The sequence below is a fragment of the Lucilia cuprina genome, chromosome 6 (genome assembly GCF_022045245.1).
Source record: "Lucilia cuprina isolate Lc7/37 chromosome 6, ASM2204524v1, whole genome shotgun sequence".
NCBI classification, from domain to species: Eukaryota; Metazoa; Arthropoda; class Insecta; order Diptera; family Calliphoridae; genus Lucilia; species Lucilia cuprina.
In genome coordinates, this window is record NC_060954.1 from 56,961,367 (window position 1) to 56,984,504 (window position 23,138).

The 23,138-nt window shown below is 30.5% G+C and overlaps 1 protein-coding gene across 5 annotated transcripts in view; it reads right to left on the bottom strand.

The window, feature by feature from the left end:
* Positions 1 to 23,138, bottom strand: part of LOC111679332 (bromodomain adjacent to zinc finger domain protein 2B) — a 93,852-nt gene that overhangs the window by 47,374 nt on the left and 23,340 nt on the right. Inside the window, exons 1-2 of one of the 5 annotated variants that reach the window (XM_046954905.1) lie at positions 13,319 to 13,627; positions 9,654 to 9,795 (exon numbers count right to left, since the gene is read on the bottom strand). The exons of the other annotated variants lie outside the window; for them this stretch is intronic. The gene's annotated coding sequence lies outside the window, so the exon portion shown is untranslated. Of the gene's footprint in view, positions 1 to 9,653; positions 9,796 to 13,318; positions 13,628 to 23,138 lie in introns of those variants that run through there. 5 annotated transcript variants of the gene reach the window in all.

Here is a 23,138-nt window from a genome sequence, read left to right on the forward strand (position 1 = left end):
GTCTGTCTGTCTGTCTGTCTATCTATCTATCTATCTATCTATATATCGATCTATCTATCTATCTATCTATCTATCTATCTATCTATCTATCTATCTATCTATCTATCGATCTATCTATCTAACTTATCAATTCACTGACTTACTAACTAACTTACCAATTCACTGACTTAATAACTAGCTTACCATTTCAATGACTTACGAACTAGCTTACCGTTTCAATAACTTACTAACTTACCAATTCACTGACTTACTAACTAATCAATTGACTGACTGACTAAATTACCAATTGACTGACTTACTTACCAATTCACTGACTTACTAAGTAATAAAATGACTAACTAACTAATCAATTGACTGACTGACTAACTAACTAAACAATTGACTGACTAGCTAACTAACACATTGACTAACTAACTGTAATAATAAAATAAAATTTTTTACCCAGTAAAGAAAATCTATTTGTAAATGTTACAAACACCAGTACAAAACTATAATATCCCCCCTTAATTTAAAGGTGCAGAATATAAAACATATAAATTTAATGCTTAAAAAATAAAACCTGGGAATTAACAACGAGTTGAGTAAATAATATGGCTGTTGTTGTTGATGCTTTTGAAGTTGCTGTTTTTTTTTTTTTTTTTTTTTTTTGTTATGCGGCGTTTTTCCCCCCCAGCAATACTTTTCGGACATTCATTACATTAATGCAATGTTATGATAAGTAACCTGCAGTTCGAAGGCACAGTTTTTAAAAACATTTAAGGTTAGAACTGATTAAACGATAAACTGTAAAATAGATTGCTTTCAAATGTGTATCCTTTTAGAATAATTCAGTTTACTTATATAACCTTTGATCTCTTACATAGATTACTTGGGAATAATTAAATTGACGTTTGACTATTATTATTAGCAGTAAAGTAATGTCAGAAAAGTTATTACTTGACTCCTTTTAGAAACTACTGGGTTCAGTATAGTACAATAACAACAACTACTATAAACCATAAACTGTTCAGTCGTTCGTTCAATTCGTTTTTTATTTTTCTTATATTTCATATGCAATTTTAAAAAGATGTTTGTTTGGTTGTAAATTGAAAAACGAAAAACAACTAAATATGTCTGTATATTGAAAATTATAAAATATACTACTACTCGTAATACAAACTTACAAATACTGAGTTATATTTTCATTGAACTGCATAGTATTACGCTACACTATACAGTTTACACTGAAAGAATAGTTTTATTTTTGCAAATTTATCCTTATTAGCTGTCACTCTTTTCCATAATCCTTCTAAAATGCAGGCAAAACTTTCCAACCACGGCTTTCTAAATAGTCTTTAACAGATGGCCAAACATTATCAAGTTTCTGGACACTTACTATTCTAAGAGTTTTTCGGTTAGTGTTGGCTTCAAACGAAACATGTACCGAATGCAACTGTTGTATGTCGTTAAAGTCTATTGCCAAATTTTTCAAATAATTACTGACAAATCAATTTCTAATATTTTTATTTTAATGGCTATCATAACACAGTTAGCCAAAACCCTTATTTTAAACACATTTCCTTCTCTGTAATAACAATTGCACTCGTTTTGTGGAATACAAGAGAATAAAAAGCTAAGAAGAAGAAGAAAAAAAAACAAAAAACATGTACAAGTAATCACCACACGAAGAGGAGGAAAAAGAACAACCCGCCATCCACAACTACAGAACAATATGAAATGAAAAAAAAGAAGTAGCGCTTTAACCTTAACAAACCATGCAACACTAAAAAATAAACGCAAATAAAACAAGTAAGAGTGCTATATTCGGCTGTGCCGAATCTTATATACCCTACACCATAGTGTATTTTAAACATATTAGTTTTATACATTTTAATAAAACCAAATACATCTACACACACGTGTACATCATTTTCTAATATACAGTGTTGTTGTTGCTTTTTTAACAAAGCATGAAAAAATAGATTTTTTCGGATTTTTTGCTCATATATCTGTTATTTACCGACCGATTTTGCTGATTTTAAATAGCGATCTTCTCGAAAGCATGCATTATTGAAGATTCGGATCTCACCGATATCTGGGGTTCTTTAAAAACTGATTTCAACATACAGACAGACGGACAGAAAGACAGACAGACGGACAGACGGACATGGCTTAATCGATTCCGCTATCTATAAGGATCCAGAATATATATACTTTATAGGGTCGGAAAACGAATGACAAACTTATATATACCCTTCTCACGAAGGTGAAGGGTATAAAAATAAAGAAAACAAAAACAACTTTGCAAGGAGTTTGAATTATAAATATATGTACTTAATACAAGCTCTACGAGAAGTTACAGAAAAAATATTAAAAAAAAACGGGTGAGAAGCTAAAGGGAAATGAAATGAATATTAAAAAAAAGTACATCCATCCAGTCATCCACCAACGTACGTTTATACCTTCCTTGGAAACACACAAGAAGTATGAGAAGAGTACTTACTCCTCTTCTCATACATTCGTATAGGAAAATAAATGCTGAATAACAACAATAATAAAAACGTACAACAACAACGATAACTACATGTCACATATGAAGGAATTGTGAAAAATATATATATAAACAATATTAAATGTATCTATGTAAGTACATTTGTGTGTGTGTGTAACACTTGTGGTTAGAAAACTAATTGATTTGTGTAATTTTGAATTATAGTCGAGAAAGATTGCCGGACAGGAAGTAACAGGACTAGTTAGAAATACTATAGCTAAAGTACTTAACCAATTCCATTTGCCAGGACTTTGCAAGTTACAAAAGTGAATCGCTTATAGCTCACCTAATGTTTGAAATGGTTCTTTAGTGGAGTGCTCCCTGTTTTCTTTAATGGTCTTGGTAGCTCAAAATTGCTTGGATCCTTTTGGTTCCACCAAATATACAACATTACCTTAGCGTCATGGATGGATTACCAGGTTGGCCGTGCTTCACATATGATCTTTTTCTTCATAGACTATATAGAAAGAATTGTTGGGATGTTTCAACTCAATCAAGCGAAAATTCAATAACTTTTTATGAGATCGTTAGAATCAAATTTATTTCAAACTACAGGGAGAATGAAAGTAACTTAATACTAATCTATGGATTGACTAGTTAATGAAAAGTCGATTGACTAGCAAATGGAATAGTATATTGAGCGTTAAAATCTGATAAAACTATCATAGACAACGTGTACCGAATGCAACTGATCTCGTATAGTATGCAACCAGACATGTAAACATACAATTTCATCATGACAAAATACAATTTAGAAAGAAGTTGTTAGGAAATTTTATATGACATCGGTTAAATCGAATTTATTTTAAACTACAGGAATAAAAAATATTTTGAGATGTATTTAGAAGTGACTTAGTACTAATTTATGGATTGACTAGTTAATGGAAAGACGATTGACTTTATTGACTTGTCTAGTCTAAGAAATTATCTATGGACTAGTATATAGTACATTTTATCGACCCATTTATGGATCTGCTTATTAAATAGTCTATAGAGTAGTCTGTTGACTTATTTATGGACTACTCTATAATATATAGACTAGTCTATGAACTAGTCTAGGGACTGACCTATAAACAAGTCCATTTACTAGTGCAGCTTAACTGCACTATAGACTTAGTCTATGAACAAGTACATTGACTAGTCTATGGACTAGTATATTGACTACTCTATGAACTATTGACTACTATTTGGCCAAGTGTATTGGTTAATATATTGATTAGTCTATCGATACGTTTATGGACCAGTTTATTAAATAGTATATAGAGTAGTCTGTTGACTTGTCTATGGAAAACACTATAGTATATGGACTAGCCTACGAACTTGTCTATAAACAAGTATATTGACTAGTCTATAATATTGACTAGTGTGTGATCTCTCTGGGCTAATGTATTGACTGTTGTATTGTCTAGTCTCTTGATTATACTATCGACCCGTTTATGGACCAGTTTGTTATATAGTCTGTTGACTGTGGACTAGCCTATGAACTAGTCTACGGACTGACATATAAACAAGTCCATTTACTAGTCTTTGAAATGCACTATGGACTAGTCCATGAACAGGTACATTGACTAGTCTATAAACAAGTTTATTGACTACTCTATGAACTAGTTATAGACTACTCTCTTTGCTAATGTATGTAGTAGTAAGTTAACTAGTCCAATTGCTAGTCTATCAACTAGTCGGAGGTCTAGTCTATTGATTAATGTTAAAACTAGTGTAAGGACTTGTCTTTTGACTATTCTTTGAAGTAGTCTCTAGACTAGTCTATCGATTAGTGTTTTGTATATTGTAGTCTATCTATTTGTCTATGAATCAGTATATTGACTAGTCTAGGACTAGTCTATTGAACAGTTTATTAAATAGTTATCGGACTCGTCTATGGAATATAGTCTATGGGCTAGTCTTTTGACTAATCTATTAACTGTTCTATGAACTAGACTATGAAGTCTATGAAGTAGTATATTTGCTTTTCTACGACTGATCTAAAGACTTGTCTATCGACTTCTCTAAGATCTAGACTTTTGACTAGTCTATGGACTAAACTATTAAATAGTCTATTGTCTGGTCTTTGGTCTTTGGACTAATGGACTAATCTATTCACTAGTCCATACTATAAACATATAAATCTATTGTCCAAAGACTACTGTCTAGTCTTTTTACTAGTCTAATCTTTAATCTTTGATCTAGTCTAAACATTTTAATATTTTTAAAGGTGATTCGTTTATAAGCTTTGCAACTAATTTTCTGTGCTCAAGTGTATCGACACAAGTACTTTAGTATGTATACTTTTTGCAATTTGGTGTCGCCAAATATTAGTACACTTTATTTCCCCTTTTTTAATGGGGATTTTTTATTTTATATTTTTAAGAAAATTTTCGCTTTTTCATTGTTTTTTTTTTTTTTTTCAAGAGATACGTATTTCTAACAAACGCCGACTTCAAACACAACCAGCTCTGAGCTTTTATAGGAAAACAAAAAGAAAAGAAATAAAATTATTATTACAACAACAACAAGTAAATTGTAACGAATTAACAGTCACAAAATGGGAACCAAAATAGAAAGGAAAGCCAAAAAAAAAACAAAAAAGAACCACAAAAGCAACAAAAACAGCACCCAATGGCAAACGAAATGAAATGAATTGAATCGAATCGTTAGTTTATACAAACATAATCGCGTACGTTTGTCCGTACGTACAGCAGAGTCAGAAAGAAAAAAAAAAGACATAAATTACAACAAATAACAGTAATAGCAACAACAGCAACATTAATACAATAATATAATATACATACATAATATTTTATATTTTAAAAAATGACATATGGTTGTTAAACATGAGAATTGTACGTTTTACGTACTGACACATACTCACATACATTCATACATAGATACACCACTGCATGATAAACTAGGAAAATTACACCACTCTAGTTTAAATACACCACTTGTTGTTTGCTTTAATTGTCTTAAATTAATAAAATTTTAATTTAAATCATAATTTGATTAATGAAATTAATATTAAATTTCATCTCATTAAACTGCATTAACTGCAAAATATCGTTTTTTTTTTCTCTTTTAAATAAAAAGTAGTTGTTGCAACAACATTTAACTAAACTTTTTGATTTTATTTTTTTGTGTCTCCACAACTTTTTTTCTTCTTCTTCTTTTTGTTAAATGCAAAACAAGTTAAATGGTGACAAAGTTAACGACTTTGGGTGTTGAAAATTGAAAAAAAAAGAAAAATCACTATTTTGTCGTTAAAGTGGCAAAGTTTTTTTTAAGTGTTTGACTTTAAAAATTCCATTTTAAATATTGATTTTATTAAACTTGTTTACGTTTATATTAAAAATTGTATTTTTTTCAAAAACATGCGAAATGACAACTTTTTTATATGATAACCGTAGAAATTACCATAAAAATTTCTGTGATTACCTGGTTAATAATTGAAATATTAGGTAGATAGAGTAGAGGTACAAGGTTTCCCATTTAGATCATCATTTTACAGTTGCATTATAATTTATTGTGGTTTAGTTTTTGTTTGCTTAAAGCTCAATAGTTCGGCAACCACAGGTCGCATCTACTTTGGCCTTTGGTTCATGATTGTTTATACCCATATACAGGGTGGGAATTGTTAAAGAATCTATCCATCTATCCATCTATCTATCTATCTATCTATCTATCTATCTATCTATCTATCTATCTATCTATCTATCTATCTATCTATCTATCTATCTATCTATCTATCTATCTAACTATCTATCTATCTATCTATTTATCTATCTATCTATCTATCTATCTATCTATCTAACTATCTATCTATCTATTTATCTATCTATCTATCTATCTATCTATCTATCTATCTATCTATCTATCTATCTATCTATCTAAGAAAAACTGAGTTTTTACCAAAAATTTGAATTTTCATCGAAAGTTTGAATTTTCATCGAAAGTTTGAATTTTTGTCGAAAAATTAAATTTTTAACGAAAAATAATTTTTTTTCGAAAAATTTAATTTTTGGCAAATTTTTGGTATTTTTTTCAGTGAAGTCAATTAATCAATTTCAATCAATTTATTTTTGAATAAATTCGCGAATTATTCATGCATTGAATTCTATTGAACAGATTTCGAATTAAGGTATTTTACAAAAAATTGAGACAATTCTAAGAAATTTAGTAAAAATAATTAAACTGCGTTTATAATTCAAATAAATTTGTTAAAGTGAATTATTTGTTCTCCATTTCCAACTAATTTAAATTGGACAAAATGTCATTCAATTCAAATTAATTCACATTTCATTTATATCCTTTCTGTGGTGAAAATAATTATTTAACAATTTTGTTAATTCCTAACGAATTAAAATCAAAAACGAATGATTCATTTAAGGGTCTGATATTTTTTAATGAAATGTAAAAAAAATTTACAAAAATTTCTTGAAACATTGCTGGTTTTAAGCAGCAAATAAATTGAAAACTTGTATTTATTTAATTATATTTTTAATAAACAATCAAAAAAAAAAAAAAACATATGCCTTTTATTTAAATTTAATACATAAAAAAGTGATGCAATATTAAGTGAAATTTTCATTAATGAAAAATAAATTATTAATAAATAATAATTTCCTGCATTACTTCCAGTTTTTTTTTCGATAAAATTTGTTTATTTTTTAATCTTGTTCAATATGAAAATGTTTATTTTATTCAAAAACAGGAGAAACTATTACACACAAAAGGAAATAATTTATAACTGGAATGAATTTTGTAATAAGTAGTATAAAACAATAGATGTTGGTACTTGGGCGGACGGCCATAGTTTCTAAAAAGATTTCTATCCTTTAATAATATTGATGGGCAATACAAACTCATAATACACTCCCTATTGTAGTGTTGATATTTTTTAATGAAATGTCCTATCCGAGACTCTTTTAATGGTGTATTTTATAAGCTTGGTTTCAGTCATTAATAAGTCGAAATACTAATCGTTTAAGAGTAAGTTTCGAATCATATTTAAGTGTGAAATTGTTGTTGTTGTTGCGTTACAAATAAAAACAATTATATAAGGAACAATTTTAGATCTTCCTCCAACTGCTTAATATGTGTTTAGAGAATAATTTTGTAAACTATCATATTTCAAACACTATAATGATCAATTTACGATTGATCAATTTCGAATTATTTTTAAGCGAGAAACTTATTAATCAATTTTCAGGTTGTCAGTAGAAGTAAAATGAAGACTCAGCTTACTGATTAATCATACAACTATCTTTCAATTGATCGCTAAAGCTTCGATATCTATCATATTTTAAACACGATGATGATCAATTTTCGATAGATCATTTTTAAGCGCAAATCACTTTTAAGGTTATCAAAAACAGTAAAAAAAGTATTAATCATACAACTAACTATCTTCCAATTTATAGGTAAAGCTTGGATAATTGTCATATTTTAAACACGATGATGATCAATTTTCGATAGATCATTTTTAAATCATTTTAAGTGCAAATCACTTTTAAGATTATCAAAGACAGTAAAAAAGTATTAATCATACAACTATCTTCCAATTGATAGCTAAAGCTTGGATAACTATCATATTTTAAACACGATGATGATCAATTTTCGATTGATCATTTTTAAGCAATAACCTATTATTACTTAAAAGGCTATCAAAAACAGTAAAAAAGTATTAATCATACAACTATTTTCCAATTAATAGAAAAGCTTTAAAACTATCATATTTTAAACAAGATGATGATAAATTTTCGATAGATCATTTTCAATTCATTTTTAAGCGCGTAAGTTATTAATCATTTTTAAAATTATCAAAAAGAGTAAAAAAGGATTAATCATACAACTATATTCCAATTCTATCATATTTTTAACGCCACAATGATCTATTACCGATTGATCTTTTTTGAAATCATTTTTAAGCGCTCAACTTATAAATCACTTTTTATGTCATAAAAAAAGTGAAGTGAAATTGTTGTTCCCTTGAAATTTTCATTCCCCTCGAAGCGAAAATTGTTATCGTAAACTTATTGTGAACAATTTATTCACAATAGTTGCATTTGTATGCAACAGCTGTTCAATGTTTACAAAATTTCATCAACAAATTTCACAACAGGGAATTGTTTTTCACGACAAAAAAATTAGTAAACGAAAAAAGTGAAAGGGGAACATTATTCACGTGAAACTTTTATAAGTAAATTTTGAACTTCAAGTCATTTTTCTGAAGGTGACTTTGTATGAAGTCTAGGATCAAATAAATCAAGATCATTATCAAATGAATCACGATCTTTATGAAAATTGCCAGTATCAGTTAGATACAAAGTTTTTCGAATGTTTAGAGAAAGAACATTAAACATATTTAAGAGCTAAATAGTCCAACATAGTGGGGGGAGGGAGTGCTTTAATGGACCGATTTCAATCATATTTAATAGGCTTCGTCTTTGGGAAGAACATGTGTCAAATTGTATAAAATTATCTTGAAAATTGCTAACTGTAGCGTGCGCTCAAGATCTATATGGATACATAGACGGACGGTCATAAATAGATCGACTCAGAAAGTAATTCTTCTCCAATTGTTGGCTGCCAATCATCATTTCAAGTGAAATATGTTCCTTTTCCATTTTTTTCGTTCACTAACTTTTTTGTCGTGAAAAAAAAATTCTCCTGCTGTGAAAATTGTTGATGGAATTTCGTGTAAACATTGAACAGCTGTTCAATGTTGACACGAACAATTCATTCACTATTGTGAATGAATTGTTCACAACAAGTTCACGAAAGCAATTTTCCCTTCGAGGAAAATAAATGAATTTCAAGGGAACAAATTTTTTATTTTTAATGGCGATAGTGTTGAATATTTTTAGTTGTTACAAACATCAGCACAAATTTAAAATGATCACAAAATAATTTTAAATAAAAATTCCAAATATTGTTCATAAATCAAATAAAACTAATTTTTAAAATTTCATTTGCATATTTCTAACAAATTTTGATTTTAAATTCTATAGAAATATTAAGTGTGGGAGCTAAAATATATAACTATGACATTTGATTTTATACAAAAAAAATTAAAAAAAAAAACAATGATTTAATAATAAAGATAAATAAAGAAAAATGTATATATTACCTTTGTTTTAATTACAGGAAATGTTTAAGTTAATCCCAGCAAATGATTATTAAAAATTTATATTTTATGGTTGACAAATGTTTTTAATGAGAATTTTAATTTATTACTGGAAATTGTTTTATTTAAAATATTCTTATTTACACTTTTAAAGATTATTATATAAATTATTTATATGTAATTTTTTAAATATATTTTTCAATTGAATTTTCTTTATTAATATAAATTGATTCCAAGAATTTAACTTTTTTTTTTTTAAATTTCATTTAAATATTTGTTTTCATTTTTCACCACTCTACAAAATAATAGATTTTTTTTAGCAAAATGTTGATTTAATATAAAGAAAAGGTGGAGAGGGGGGGGGAGGGGTTGGTGTGAAGGTAAGAAAGTGTTTTAGATTATTTTATTATAAAAATAAGAGACGAATTTTACGATTTTCTCATTTGTTATTGCTGCTGCTGCTTTCTTTTGCTTATTTTGCTTTATTTTTTATTAAGTGAATAAGATTATTGATTATAACTAGAAATTACAGGCAATAAAGTTAAAAATATTTTAAATAAAATTTTTTCTTTATAAATTTAAAAAAACACACTTTTAAATAACACTTTTTATTATACATTTATTTTAGTTTAAAATGGCCATTATACACCAACAAAAACAACAACACTTTAAACTCACTAAATTAAATTTTATTTTAATGGCATTTTTTTCAATAATTTTTCTACATATTTATTATACATACTTTTGTTTATATGTATGTATGTTTTTCTTTTAAAAGTATGTGTAGAATATTTTCAGACATTCACACATATGAGAAAAAAAAAAACTAAAAAAAAATCACAATGATAATGTGTATTGAAATAAAAAAAAAATACATACATATATGTTAAAGAAAAAAAAATTAAAAAAAAAACAAACGTACAAAGTCAGTAAAACATTCAAAATAACAGCGCAGCAAACGAAACACAAGTTGAAGCAACAAAGTAACCAACAACTTCGAAAAAAAAAATACACACACACACAGAATTTTCATTTGTTATATTGCACTTTAAAATGGTTTGTTAACTTCACATTTACTGCTGCAGCAAATACCATGGATGAGCTTACAGCAACAACATTCAATATCAATACACAATGATTTTATTGAGTTTTGCCTTATGGAGAGTGAAGTTAACAAACCCAATACTCTTAGTTGACCAGCAACTATGTTTTATTGTTAAGTTTAGTTTTAATCCGCTATATTTATAATAATCCTTATAAAATTTGTTTTTGCTTAACTTTTTTTCTTTCTTTCTTTAAAATTAACTAAAAACTAATGACAGTTGTTCACAAATGACACAAAACAAAAAATGTTTCACATTCACATTTGTTTGGCACCCAAAAAAACAACCACCACAAAACGTAATAACAACAAATTTTTTTTGACAATAAAATAGACGCGCGTTTCAAGTAAATCATCTTATACAGTAGGGGTTAGATTATTAGCACAGTATCAATAGAAGCATAAAGTATAGACTGGTCAATGAACTGGACTATTGACTATCCTATGGTCTGCTAGACTAGGGTCTGCTCTATTATAGACTTGACTAATAAATAGTGTATGGACTAGTATGTAGACTAGACTGTAGGGGCTATTGTCAAGTGTAGAGTTTATTGACTAGTCTATCTAGATTATTGAATAGTCTATGAACTGGACTATGGACTAGTCTGCGGACTAGAATATTGAATAGTCTATGGACTAGTCAGTAGACTTTACTATTGACTTTACTTTTTACTATAGATTAGACTACTCACTAGTATATGGATTAGACTACTAACTAGTCCATGGACTAGTCTGCGGACTAGTCTGTGAATTGTGCTATTGACAAGCCTATTTACCGGACTATTGACTAGTCTATGAATTAGACTATTGTCTAGTCTATAGTCTGACCTATTGGTCAATAAAATAGACTATTGACTAGTTTATATACTAGTCTATAAATTAGATAATTTACAAGTCAATGGATTAGACTTTTCACTAGCATATGGACTACACTACTGACTATGGACTAGACAATTGACGAGTCTATGGACTGGTCTGTGAATTGTGCTATTAACTAGTCTATAGACTATTATCTAGTCCATGGACAAGTCAATAATATAGATAATTGACTAGTTTATTGTTTAGTCTACGAATTAGATAAGTTACTTTTCAATGGATTAGACTACTGACTAAGTCTATAAATTAGACTATTGAAGAGTCAAAGGAATAGTCTGTGAATTGTGCTAATGAAAACTTTAGCATTTGTACTACTCTGGACGGATCTATGAACTAGTATTTGGTTTATAATCTAGAGAACTACTTTCAACAAAACGTGAAACGTACTATTACAAACAAAGCTTCAGAAACAGCACATTAGGAGACGGCACAACCGAGCAGCTCTTAGACTTTAAGAGAGTAATAACCGAATACTCGTTTAGTGATAATCTCTGCATCGTATGGTCATCAGATCACTCGACGATATTGACAATGAAAGGTCTCATATTTTTCTAAAAAGGTAACGGAGCTGGAAGACAAGCTCTATACATACAGTCGTTTAGAGAAATGGTACAATGGATACACTAAAATTTAATGGGAAAACTTCAAAGAGAGTAGCACGAGAAGCCTCTTGAGATTGACTAAATTCAAGGTTAGTGTAACAAAAAGTATTCATTACGGACACAGGTCACAATCTATACAAAATTGTATAAAGATATTCAGAAGAATGTAGAGCATATGGAGAGGACATTCTCTCTCTTTTTCTCTCTCCGTCATGGCTAGGCTTTAGTCGAAATAAGATCTAAATATGTTGAAAAATTAGCTAACATAAGCTTAAGAAAGTGGAGTTTATCAGAATGAAAAGCTTTTACGTTCCTAATCGGGTAAGAACGAATTTAGGTGTTATTGTGTGTTTATTGATCAATTATTGGTAGACAGATAACGATACGTGAAAGCTTTTCTTATAAAAGTACTTTATAGTTAATCCTACTCTCAATTTGCTTAGCTGTCTTATATTATATCAAAAAACTGTTATTTATTTAGAAAATTTTAAAATTTAGAAAAGTTTAATAGCGTTTGGGGAACATGACCGTAAAAAAGTAGAAAAAAGTCAAAAAAGTGTTACAAGTTCAAGTAGTGTATAAGTTAAAAATCCATTAAAAAAAAACTTAAAAAAAATATAAAAAGTCCACTTTTTAAAACATAAACGAGACGTTCATACCACCAGCTTTAACCTAAAGATTTGTGCTAATAACCTAAACAGAGTTGCTATTTATAGTATTATTTTCACGCTATCGGTAATTTCTTTTATTTATTTCTATTTATTTTTATTTAAATATTTATAATATTTGCTTGTTAATTTATGTACAATTACGATATAGTACCAACAACAGTTATTATTATTTTACACTTCTCCAACACACAACTAACACACTACCCCTCCCCCTATATGCAAAAAAAATCCCTCTTAAGCATTATAATAAATTATGGAGCACGCAGAAAAAAATGGTGGTCATTTAAGTAAACTTCTTTAGAAGAAATCAAATCAAGAACCAAACAAATATAAAATACATTTAGAAAATACCACTTTTAGAACACAAAACTCTCTTGAAAATAATATTTAATATATTCTCTCTCTCTCTTATCATACTTGTAGCCAACATATTACTCCCTCTCATATTTGAGGGAGCACACTCTCTCGATAACACGTTTTATTATTCTTTTTTAAATTTGCATTACAATTTTATGCTCTTTATTAAAAACACACTCGCACTCCTAATAATTTATTTACTTTTTTTTTGCTTATTATTGAAAAAAGAGCACATATTTATAAGTACACAACAAATCCACAAAAAAAAGAAACACACAAAACAAAACCACGTAAAATAACAATAATATTCTAAATAATTTTGTTGTTTTTCCTGCTTAACGCGACGAATTACCGAACAAAACTAAATTTACAAAATCATCCACAGAACGATACGAGTCAAAGGCCTGCAAAAAAATTTCAGACTCACACACAAACTCAGGCAAGTATTAGCAAAAAAACAACAACATATTTGGCTTCGCAGTGTATCCACAGCAGCGACAGCGCAGCGCCATTTTACACATTCATTTTAGATTTTTGTTTAAATGTGTCTGTGTGTGTGAGTGTTTTGTTTAACAATAACAAAAAAATAAGGAAAAATATAAAAAAAATAATAAGACACATATAAAACAAATCAAAATAGGTATGTAGAGTTATATGTGCACCCGATACGATCCAAACAACCAGCGAGCCAGCCAGTCATCCATCCATTTAGCCAGCCAGCGTTTCAGTTAAATTAAACTTAGTAAAGCAACAGCAAGCAACATCAGCAACAACAAGAACACTAACAACATCAACAACAGCAATACTACCAGCAGTAGCACCACCACCATCAGCTAGCCTGCCAACAGCGGCAGCAGCAGCTACAATTGTAGACAAGTACAAGCAAGCCGAGGAGTAATAATCGAAGTAGAATAGTAAGGCAATGTAAAAACAACAACAACAACAACGATAACAGCCTAGAAAGAAGACAACAAAAAGCCAGCATATAAAATAATAATAATACTCTTACAACAAAAAGAAACCGAAATAGCAACAACAACAGCAACAATATAAGTAAAATAAAGCAACTCCAAGCAACAGACAGAGTTATATCCATTCATTCGTATGTTGGAAAAATTCATAATGTATTCGTAAGTAAGTACTATAGTACAATATCATCAAACAAACGACATAGACTTATCATATGGGAGATTCCATTAGGAATAACATGTTGTTGTGACAAAAAGATTTTCACCTCGCAGCGATCTCAATCGCGCAAAAATTGTCAATTCCGTAATAGCTTTGTCCGTGATTACCGAGATTAGATAGTCTCCGTTCCGGATTAACCAGATTCCCAATCAGCCAAAGATTGGCAACATCTGTATCAGTGGGAATCATTACATGTGATATTCCTTTAGGAGCAGAATATACAATACGTTTCAATTATAAACGAATCTTGCTGCGGAAAGACCCGATTATAAATCGGTATCAACCGGAAGTTTTTCCCATTTGGATCGACTTGGAAGATTTCGTTAGGAACAACATGTTACTATCACAAAAGATCTTCACCCCAGAGCGATCCCAATTGCGTAAATATTGTCAATTCAGCAATGTCAAGAGGAAATTCGTTTCCGAGATTAGACAGTCTCTGTTCCGGATTAACCAGATTCCCAATCTGCCAAAGATTGGCAGCACTTTCGTCAGTAGGAAGTTTTTTTTTCTAAGTGTTATCGTATAGGATATTCCTTTAGGAGCTCCAATGGTAAAAGCATCTTGCTTCGAAACCACCCGCTTTCAAATCGGTATAAGTTTTTTTTCCCAAGAAAGAGAGTTCCTTTTTTCGGATTCACTTGATTCCTAATCGGCCAAAGATTGTCCACTCAGCAACAGCTGTATCAATAAGAAGTTTGTTTTCTAGGAGTTATCATTTGGGATATTCCATTAGGAGCAGAATATGCATCACATTCCTTAGACAACATGATCACCGCTCGTGAAAGATTCAAGTACTCAATCGTCCAAAGTTCGTCAATTATGCAAAAAAGATCTCCACTCCGGAATGATCCAAATTCCTAATCATGAATCCAACAACGGCTGTAACAATCAAACATTTTCACTCCAGAAAAAAGGATCTTCATTCCAGATTAGCAATCGACCAAAGATTAAGGACTCAGCAACAGCTGGATAAAAATGTAGTTTCTTCCCTAGGAATAATCATGTAGGATGGTCCAGTAGAAGAAGACTGGACAAAACGATCTTATGATAAAAATACCGCCACTACAGAACGATTACTATTCCTAATCATCCAACGAAGAAAGTCTTCGTTACGGATCGATTTATTCATAATTCGCCAAAGATTGTAAACTCTACAAAAGCTATATCAAAACGCAATGTAATCCCTTAAAGTTATCATATGAATTATTCCATTAGGAGTACACATTATTATGACAACATATCTTCGCACCAGAATAATCTGATTCTTAATAGCACAAAGATTGTAAATTCAAAAATTTTCCCCGAGATAGATTAGTTTCCCAATTGGACAAAGCTTTTAAACTCAAAAGAAAAGTTTGTTACCTGGGAGGTATCATATGGGATATTCCGTTAAGAGCAGAATATTCAACACTATCCCACGACAATAGAATTTCTACTACGTCATGATCACAATTCCCAGTCGTCCAAAGATATTCCCTCAAATTAGAGGGTCGGCGATCCGGATCGATAAGATTTCCAAACCTACCAATGATATTCAACTCAGCTAAAGTTGTATCAATGAAGTTTCTACCCTAGAGGTCAATCAATAAGAATATATTTCATTAGGACAAGCATATATAAACCCGTTACTGTGATCAACTGATCGTCACACCGAAAGGATCCCAATTCCCATAGAAGTATCGCAAGTTTTTTCCTCTGGACAGATCTCTTCGGTCTGGTACGATCCCAATTCCCAATCGTTCAAAGATTTTTAATTCAGCTGAATCAACTAACTTAATCCCTAGGAAAGAGAGTCTCCCTCCTGTAAGAACTAAATATACAATCAATGACAAAAATATCACCGCTCCGCAATTACTCAATACCCAATCACCGAAAAATTGTTACCTCAACAGCAACAATCAGGATCACGGAATATTATAGCTATAGGTTCTGTCATTGCAATTTTTATGATAATTTCGCACAATATTGCCGAATATTATCGACCCTTATCAAAATAGCTGTTTCAAGAGAAATGTTGGACCTCAGTTAAGCTGTCATTAATAGCGAGATTTCCCTGATTTTAGCAAACCATATTATTAGAAATATCCTGCAATTGAATTCCATTCGATGAACTTTACTGCTAGAGACTTGAATCAGTATTGTTTTGTCTGGAAGCTTAAACGCCATCGCAATTCCCGAGATGATTTGGCAAAATGTTGCTACTTTTCGATCAATTGCCTAAAATCGGGCTGTACTCTTTCTTGTGTTGCTTACGGCTCTTCCAAGTCAATTTCTATGGGAGTACTTCATATTTACTGATATCTTAATCGCAATGATAATTCTGTTATTGATCTTACTGTCCTGCAGGTTCCTCATTTAGCTATGTTTTGATTCCATTGAAAAATACTTTCGTTAAAGTATTGACAAAGTTTTGCAATCTGACAACCGAACTTCAATTGCGTTGCCAGCTTCAAAATAAGAGAATGATTTCAGTCTAGAAACCGTTGAAGTCAACAAAAATCATATTGGATGTGCCAAAAAATTATTATTATTGAATTAAACATTAATTATTTATAAAGTTTCCAAGCTATTGCTTTAAAAGCGTCTTGTATCCACATCAATTTGGCAACGCAACTGAAGTGTCAACCAAGATACATAACCGATGAACAGTTTCAATTATAGTGAAAAAATGAGAAGAAATATTCGATCCTCTCTAAACAAACTTTCCATGGAGAGGATCATATAAGATTTAAACTTGCAATTTCGGAATTGCCATGTCGCTATCAATATTTCATTTCGACATTAAGTTTATTTTGCAATGACCCATACACATTTACACTTACAGGACAGGAATAAAATAAAGAAACAACAAACAATATATCACCCAATGTCTCTGTTACCAGTATTTTCTGTTGGCTTCACAACAACTCCGTTTGCCACCGACGTCTCTTCTTAAGGTGACGAAGACGATGATGATGCGGGGGTAGTAAAGTAAAGTCTCAACATATAGACATGGATTTTGCTAAAATAATATTGAAACAACAACAACAACGACCACGACAACAAACATATTCAAACGAACTGAATCGAACCAAACATGAACTGAACAGAACAGAACTAAACGGAACTGAGAAAATGGAATGAAATGAAGTACAACAATTCGGTGTGAACTTTAAACAATAAGCAAAACAGTAAAATAATACAAAAAAAAATAAATAAAATAAAGTGCGGTCGTAGCTCAACAAAAAGAATTCAAACAAACATACATGGAGGAGACCCGTGTACTTTAGTTCTTTAGTATGAATGTGTATAATCAAACGACAGACAGACACACACACCAAGTATGTATGGATGGCACAGAACAAAGTAGAAAATCATCATCATCATCATCAACAACAACATCGTCCGTCGTAGTAGTCGAAGTCATCGTCGTTGTCGGCATTCACATCTTCTCAATTCATCCCAAACACACATTTAAAACAAACTACGATTACATACTCACACTGGTGGCTCTGGCACTGTATTACATACAACTAAACATAAACAACTTAAATGGAATACAACAGTGTGTACAGTGTTCGAATACGACGAATGTATTCTTGATGCACAACAATCACACCAACCCATATATGTTGACAAGAACAAGAAGAACATTGAGTAGAAAAGTAGTGTGTAGTGTTGTATCATCATCATCATTCCACCAAATCGCAGAACCATCGCCATACAACCAAACAGCCAACCACCATTACTATCACTCACCACCACCTCTTTAGCTAACTAAACGACGAACGAACAACGTAACGTAAGAATTAAAAAATTGAACTCATATAAATAATACACAAACAAAAACAAAAAATAAAAGAAAATAGATTGTATATTTGTATGTGAATTTGTGTATATGTGACCGACCAAATATCCATACATATCTGTTGGTTTAAACGTCGTAATCATTCCAAGTTGTAGAAGTGTAGTCGTCAACCTCATCAATGTGACATGCAGATATACGTCATGTTCTTTCTGTTTCTCCATTTACTTATTTTTTGTTTTATATATATTTTTTTTTCTTTTGATACACAATAAAAACTTTTCAGATTTAACATTATATTTTTTTCTTAACACCCTACATTAGTGTGGCTATTAGGAAATGTAACACTCAAGCGATTTAAGTATGTTATAATCCAGTACCACAGTTAGGTAGAATCTCTTAATTCAGATCAATTTCTCAAGGTTGACAACGGAATTCGGGATTTAAAAACCTTAGTAATTTATGTTATTAGGATGTCAAACGCTTCCTTTGCTCAGTTCGTTCTCAATTGTAATCAATCAATCCGCAATTGAAATTCTTCTAAATATAAAAGCGCTCCGATCGAAATGGAGTTAGCAGAACCAAGAGAGAGAAAAAGAGTTCGATACGCAATCAAGTGACTAAAGCGAAGCGCTCGCATTAAAGATAAACTGATCGATCTGCAGAGCCAAAAGAGAGTTAAACAAGCAATATTTTGCGAAAAAATCTCGGAAATTACTAAGGCGTTTAAGCTTCCAATAAAGATTCTTGAGAATTTGATTGATCCGCTGAGTTGGTTTTCGAGGTACATAACTCAACTCAGCAGAGCCAAAAGAGAGTTGATCAAGCAACCTAAAGCAACTAAATTGGGCAGTTAAGTCAAATGCAGTAATATTTTGCAAAATAATCTCGGAAATTACTGTGGCATTTATGCTTCCAATAAAGATTCTTAAGAATTTGATTGATCGGTTCTCGAGGTACAGAAACTAAACTCTGTTGTAGAGTTGTTGAAATAGTTTCGCTATTATTGGAAGCTTCCTCAATACAACTAAATCCAGTTGTATGGAAACGGCAATCCAATTGTCATGTCAAAGTTGTGTGGAATCTTGAGCTGGTAGTATGGTGGAATCAACGAGATTATTTAAATTTGGCTAATCCTTTAATTTGGTGCGGTTCAAGTTCAACGATTTAAGTTGTCAAAACTCAATATAAAAAAAATATCCGTCTCCGCAGCCGCAATGTTGTAAGCAATATTTGTCGAAATTATTCCAGAAGTTCCAGTGACGTTTAAGGAAAATTTTTTTCAATATTGTCTGTGGTATACAACAGCAGTATCCAGATCAAGAATGTGCTTAAAGGGACGCTGAGTGACTCTTTCATTGGGATCTCTTACGGAGTAGTTGTTGTAACAGTTGCTTTAATGTTTCTAGGACATAAAGTTCCTTTTAATACAGTTGCAGTTGAGTTCAATCTTGAACGCAGACTTTCATTCCAGGAAGAAAACTTCAGCTTTTGCTGAATTAAATTGGACGAATAGGAATAGAGTAGTATATTTAACCGATTTGGGTATTAGGTTCTTAGAACAGAGACTCTCTTTCCTGTGGAAATGCTTACGGTTGATAAAGTTGAACGACAATCTTTAGACGATTGGGAATTGGAATCTTTCTTAAACGGAGATCATTTTGTCATTGAATCGTATTGAATTAACAATTTCTGAGCGATGTGGGAATCGGTGGGTTGGTTCTTGGATACAAAGTTCCTATTGATTCAGTTGAAATTGAGTTGACTGATTGAGAATCTAATCAATCTTGAACGGATATTTTTTTTACTGAAAAAAAAACTTCCGGTTGAAACAGCTTTTGCTGAATTGAAAATATATGGAAGATTACTTAGGAATAGGGATCGCGTTGTACATTTAACCGATTGGGTATTAGGTTCATAGAACGTATACTCTCTTTCCTGTGGAAAAAGCTTACGGTTGATAAAGTTGGATGACAATTTTTGGACGATTGGGAATTGGAATATTTCCGAAACGAAAATCCTGTTGTTATAGAAACTTGTTGAATTAACAATTTCTGGGGATGTGGGAATCGGGTCATTGATAAAGTTGGTTCTTAGAGACCAGCTACTTCCTGTTTTGTAGAAAAAGCTTGCGATTGTTAAAGCTGAATTGACAATTTTTGCACGATTGGGAATTGGGACCATTTCGGAACCAAAAGACCCTCTGCATTAGAGAAAAGACTTACCGTTCATACAGCTGTTGCTGAATTGACAATCTGTGGACAATGGGAAATTGGGATCGTTTTGGAATGGAGATCAGTTTTTCATAGGAACGCATTGTACATTCTGCGCCTAATGATAACTCCAGTAAAACAAATCGTACATTGATGGTTGTTGTTAAGTTGATAATCTATGACTGATTGAGAATCTGATCAATTTCGAACGAAGACTCTCTTTCGTCAGGGCGAAAAAACCTCCGGTTGATACAGCCGTTGCTGTCAATCTTTGGGCTATTAGGAATCGAGTTATTATGGAGCGGGTCATAGAAACAAATGACGGACTCTTACATAAGGAAATTGTGCACAAAACGTGTGGTTGATACAGCTGAATTGGCAATATTTAAATGTTTTGGGAAATATATACATCCGGACCAAACATAATATCTGCCCTGGCGAAAAAAACTTCATAAATTCGGGAGATAATATATTTCACATTTAGGTCATAAAATAGTTTGCAACAGAACTAAAACTATATTCCCCTTAACAGAATTGCTAAAATCGAAAATAATTTAAATCAATCAATCATTTGTGGTAGGGTATTAGAGAGATCACACTCATCTCTTAATTCATCTGTGTATGCAGTGATAAAGTAAATAAATATATGAAAAACTCTTTTAGCTTTTATTGTAGTTGTTGTTGTTGCTGTTGCTTCCACTGAATGGTCTATTGTTTTAATTACTTATTTGGGGTATGTGCTCTCATATAATAATTTCACCATGTTGCTGCTGTGTTATACTTGATGATGTTGTTGTTGTCGTTGTTGGTATTGCTGTTACTAGTGGTTTGTTATATTTATTTGTAGCTGATGTAGTGTGTAGTAGGAAGGATGGATGGATGAATGTTTGGTCGTTTTTCAAAATTCGTTTGGAAGATGATGGGACAAAGAGATTTATTGGTAATGGGGTGCCATATTGTGTGATGTGGTATGGCAGCAGAGAGTGAACATAAAGAAGAGATGGTTGCCACTACAACTAACTACTGCTGCTGCTGATGATGACGATGTTGCTTGCTATTCCCTCTATCGCCTTAAGCAGAGTTAGCTTAACGTTTTTTTTTTCGTTAATATGTAGATATGTATGTTTATATAAATGTATGATAAATATTTGAGGTATGTACTCGTATGTAAGTATATTTTTTTCATAATGTTTATTTTAAATGTGTTTTTTTTCGTTTGTTTGTTTGTAAGAAAGAGTACAAATTAGCGTGAGAGCAAGATGTGCGAGTTCATGTTAAGAAAACGAGAAAAAAAAACATACAAAACGTTAAAATAATAATAATCAAAATAGTTTATGTTGTTGTTGCTGTTAATTTTCGTCTTCAAATATAATTTGTTTAAGAAATTCACGACAACAACGTTGACAAACATTTTTTTTTCTTTCATTTGACTTTTGTTATTTTTATAATTAAAGGCATTAAGATATTAAAAATATTAACCGGAAGACTGTGTATAACTCATCTACTTAATCAGACAATGGATGTCAAAATGTCCTTTAATATGATTTTTGATTAAAGTATTTATTTGTACATAAAAAAATATAGTTTTTGTAAAAAAATCGATTTTTATTGAAAATGGTATTTTAAAGAAAAATATTTTTTTTAGTGAAAAATCAAATTTTTATTGAACAATTAAAATCAAATTTATTATCAAAAATCGAATTTTTAGTTAAAAATTTCTTTTTTAGTAAAAATATAGAATTTTAGTGAATAATTGTATTTTTAGGGAAAAATTGGATTTTTAGTGAAAAATTGGATTTTTAGTGAAAAATTGGATTTTTAGTGAAAATTGGATTTTTAATATTAAATTTAATTTTTAATGAAAAATTGGACTTTTAGGGAAAATTGGATTTTTAGTGAAAAATTGGATTTTTAGTGAAAAATTGGATTTTTAGTAAAAAATTGAATTTTTAGTAAAAAATTAAATTTTTAATGAAAAATTGTATTTTTAATGAAAAATTGGATTTTTAGTGAAAAAAATAATTTTTAAGGAAAAAATTGAATTTTTTATAGAAATTTGATTTTTAGTGAAAAATTGGATTTTTAGGGAAAAAATTGGATTTTTAAAGAAATTTGGATTTTTTTGTGAAATTTATTTTTTCGTCCGAAGTCGAATTTTTAGCAAAATTTTGGAATAGTTCCTCCGGAACATTATTAGATAGACAGAATTCACAAGTTCCAATTAACTAACTAACTAACTAACTAAGTAACTAACTAACTAAATAACTAACTAACTAACCAACTAACTAATTAACTAACTAAATAACTAACTAACTAACTAACTAACTAATAAACTAACTAACTAACTAACTGACTAACTAACTGACTAACTAACTGACTAACTAACTGACTAACTAACTGACTAACTAACTGACTAACTAACTGACTAACTAACTGACTAACTAACTGACTAACTAACTGACTAACTGACTAACTAACTAATTAACTAACTAGCTAAGTAACTAACTATTTAACTAACTAAATAACTAACTAACTTACTTACTAACTAAATAACTAACTAACTAACTAAGTAACTAATTAACTAACTAACTGACTAACTGACTAACTAACTAACTAACTAACTAACGAGCAAACTAACTAACGAGCAAACTAACTAACTAACTAACTATCTATCTATCTATCTATCTATCTA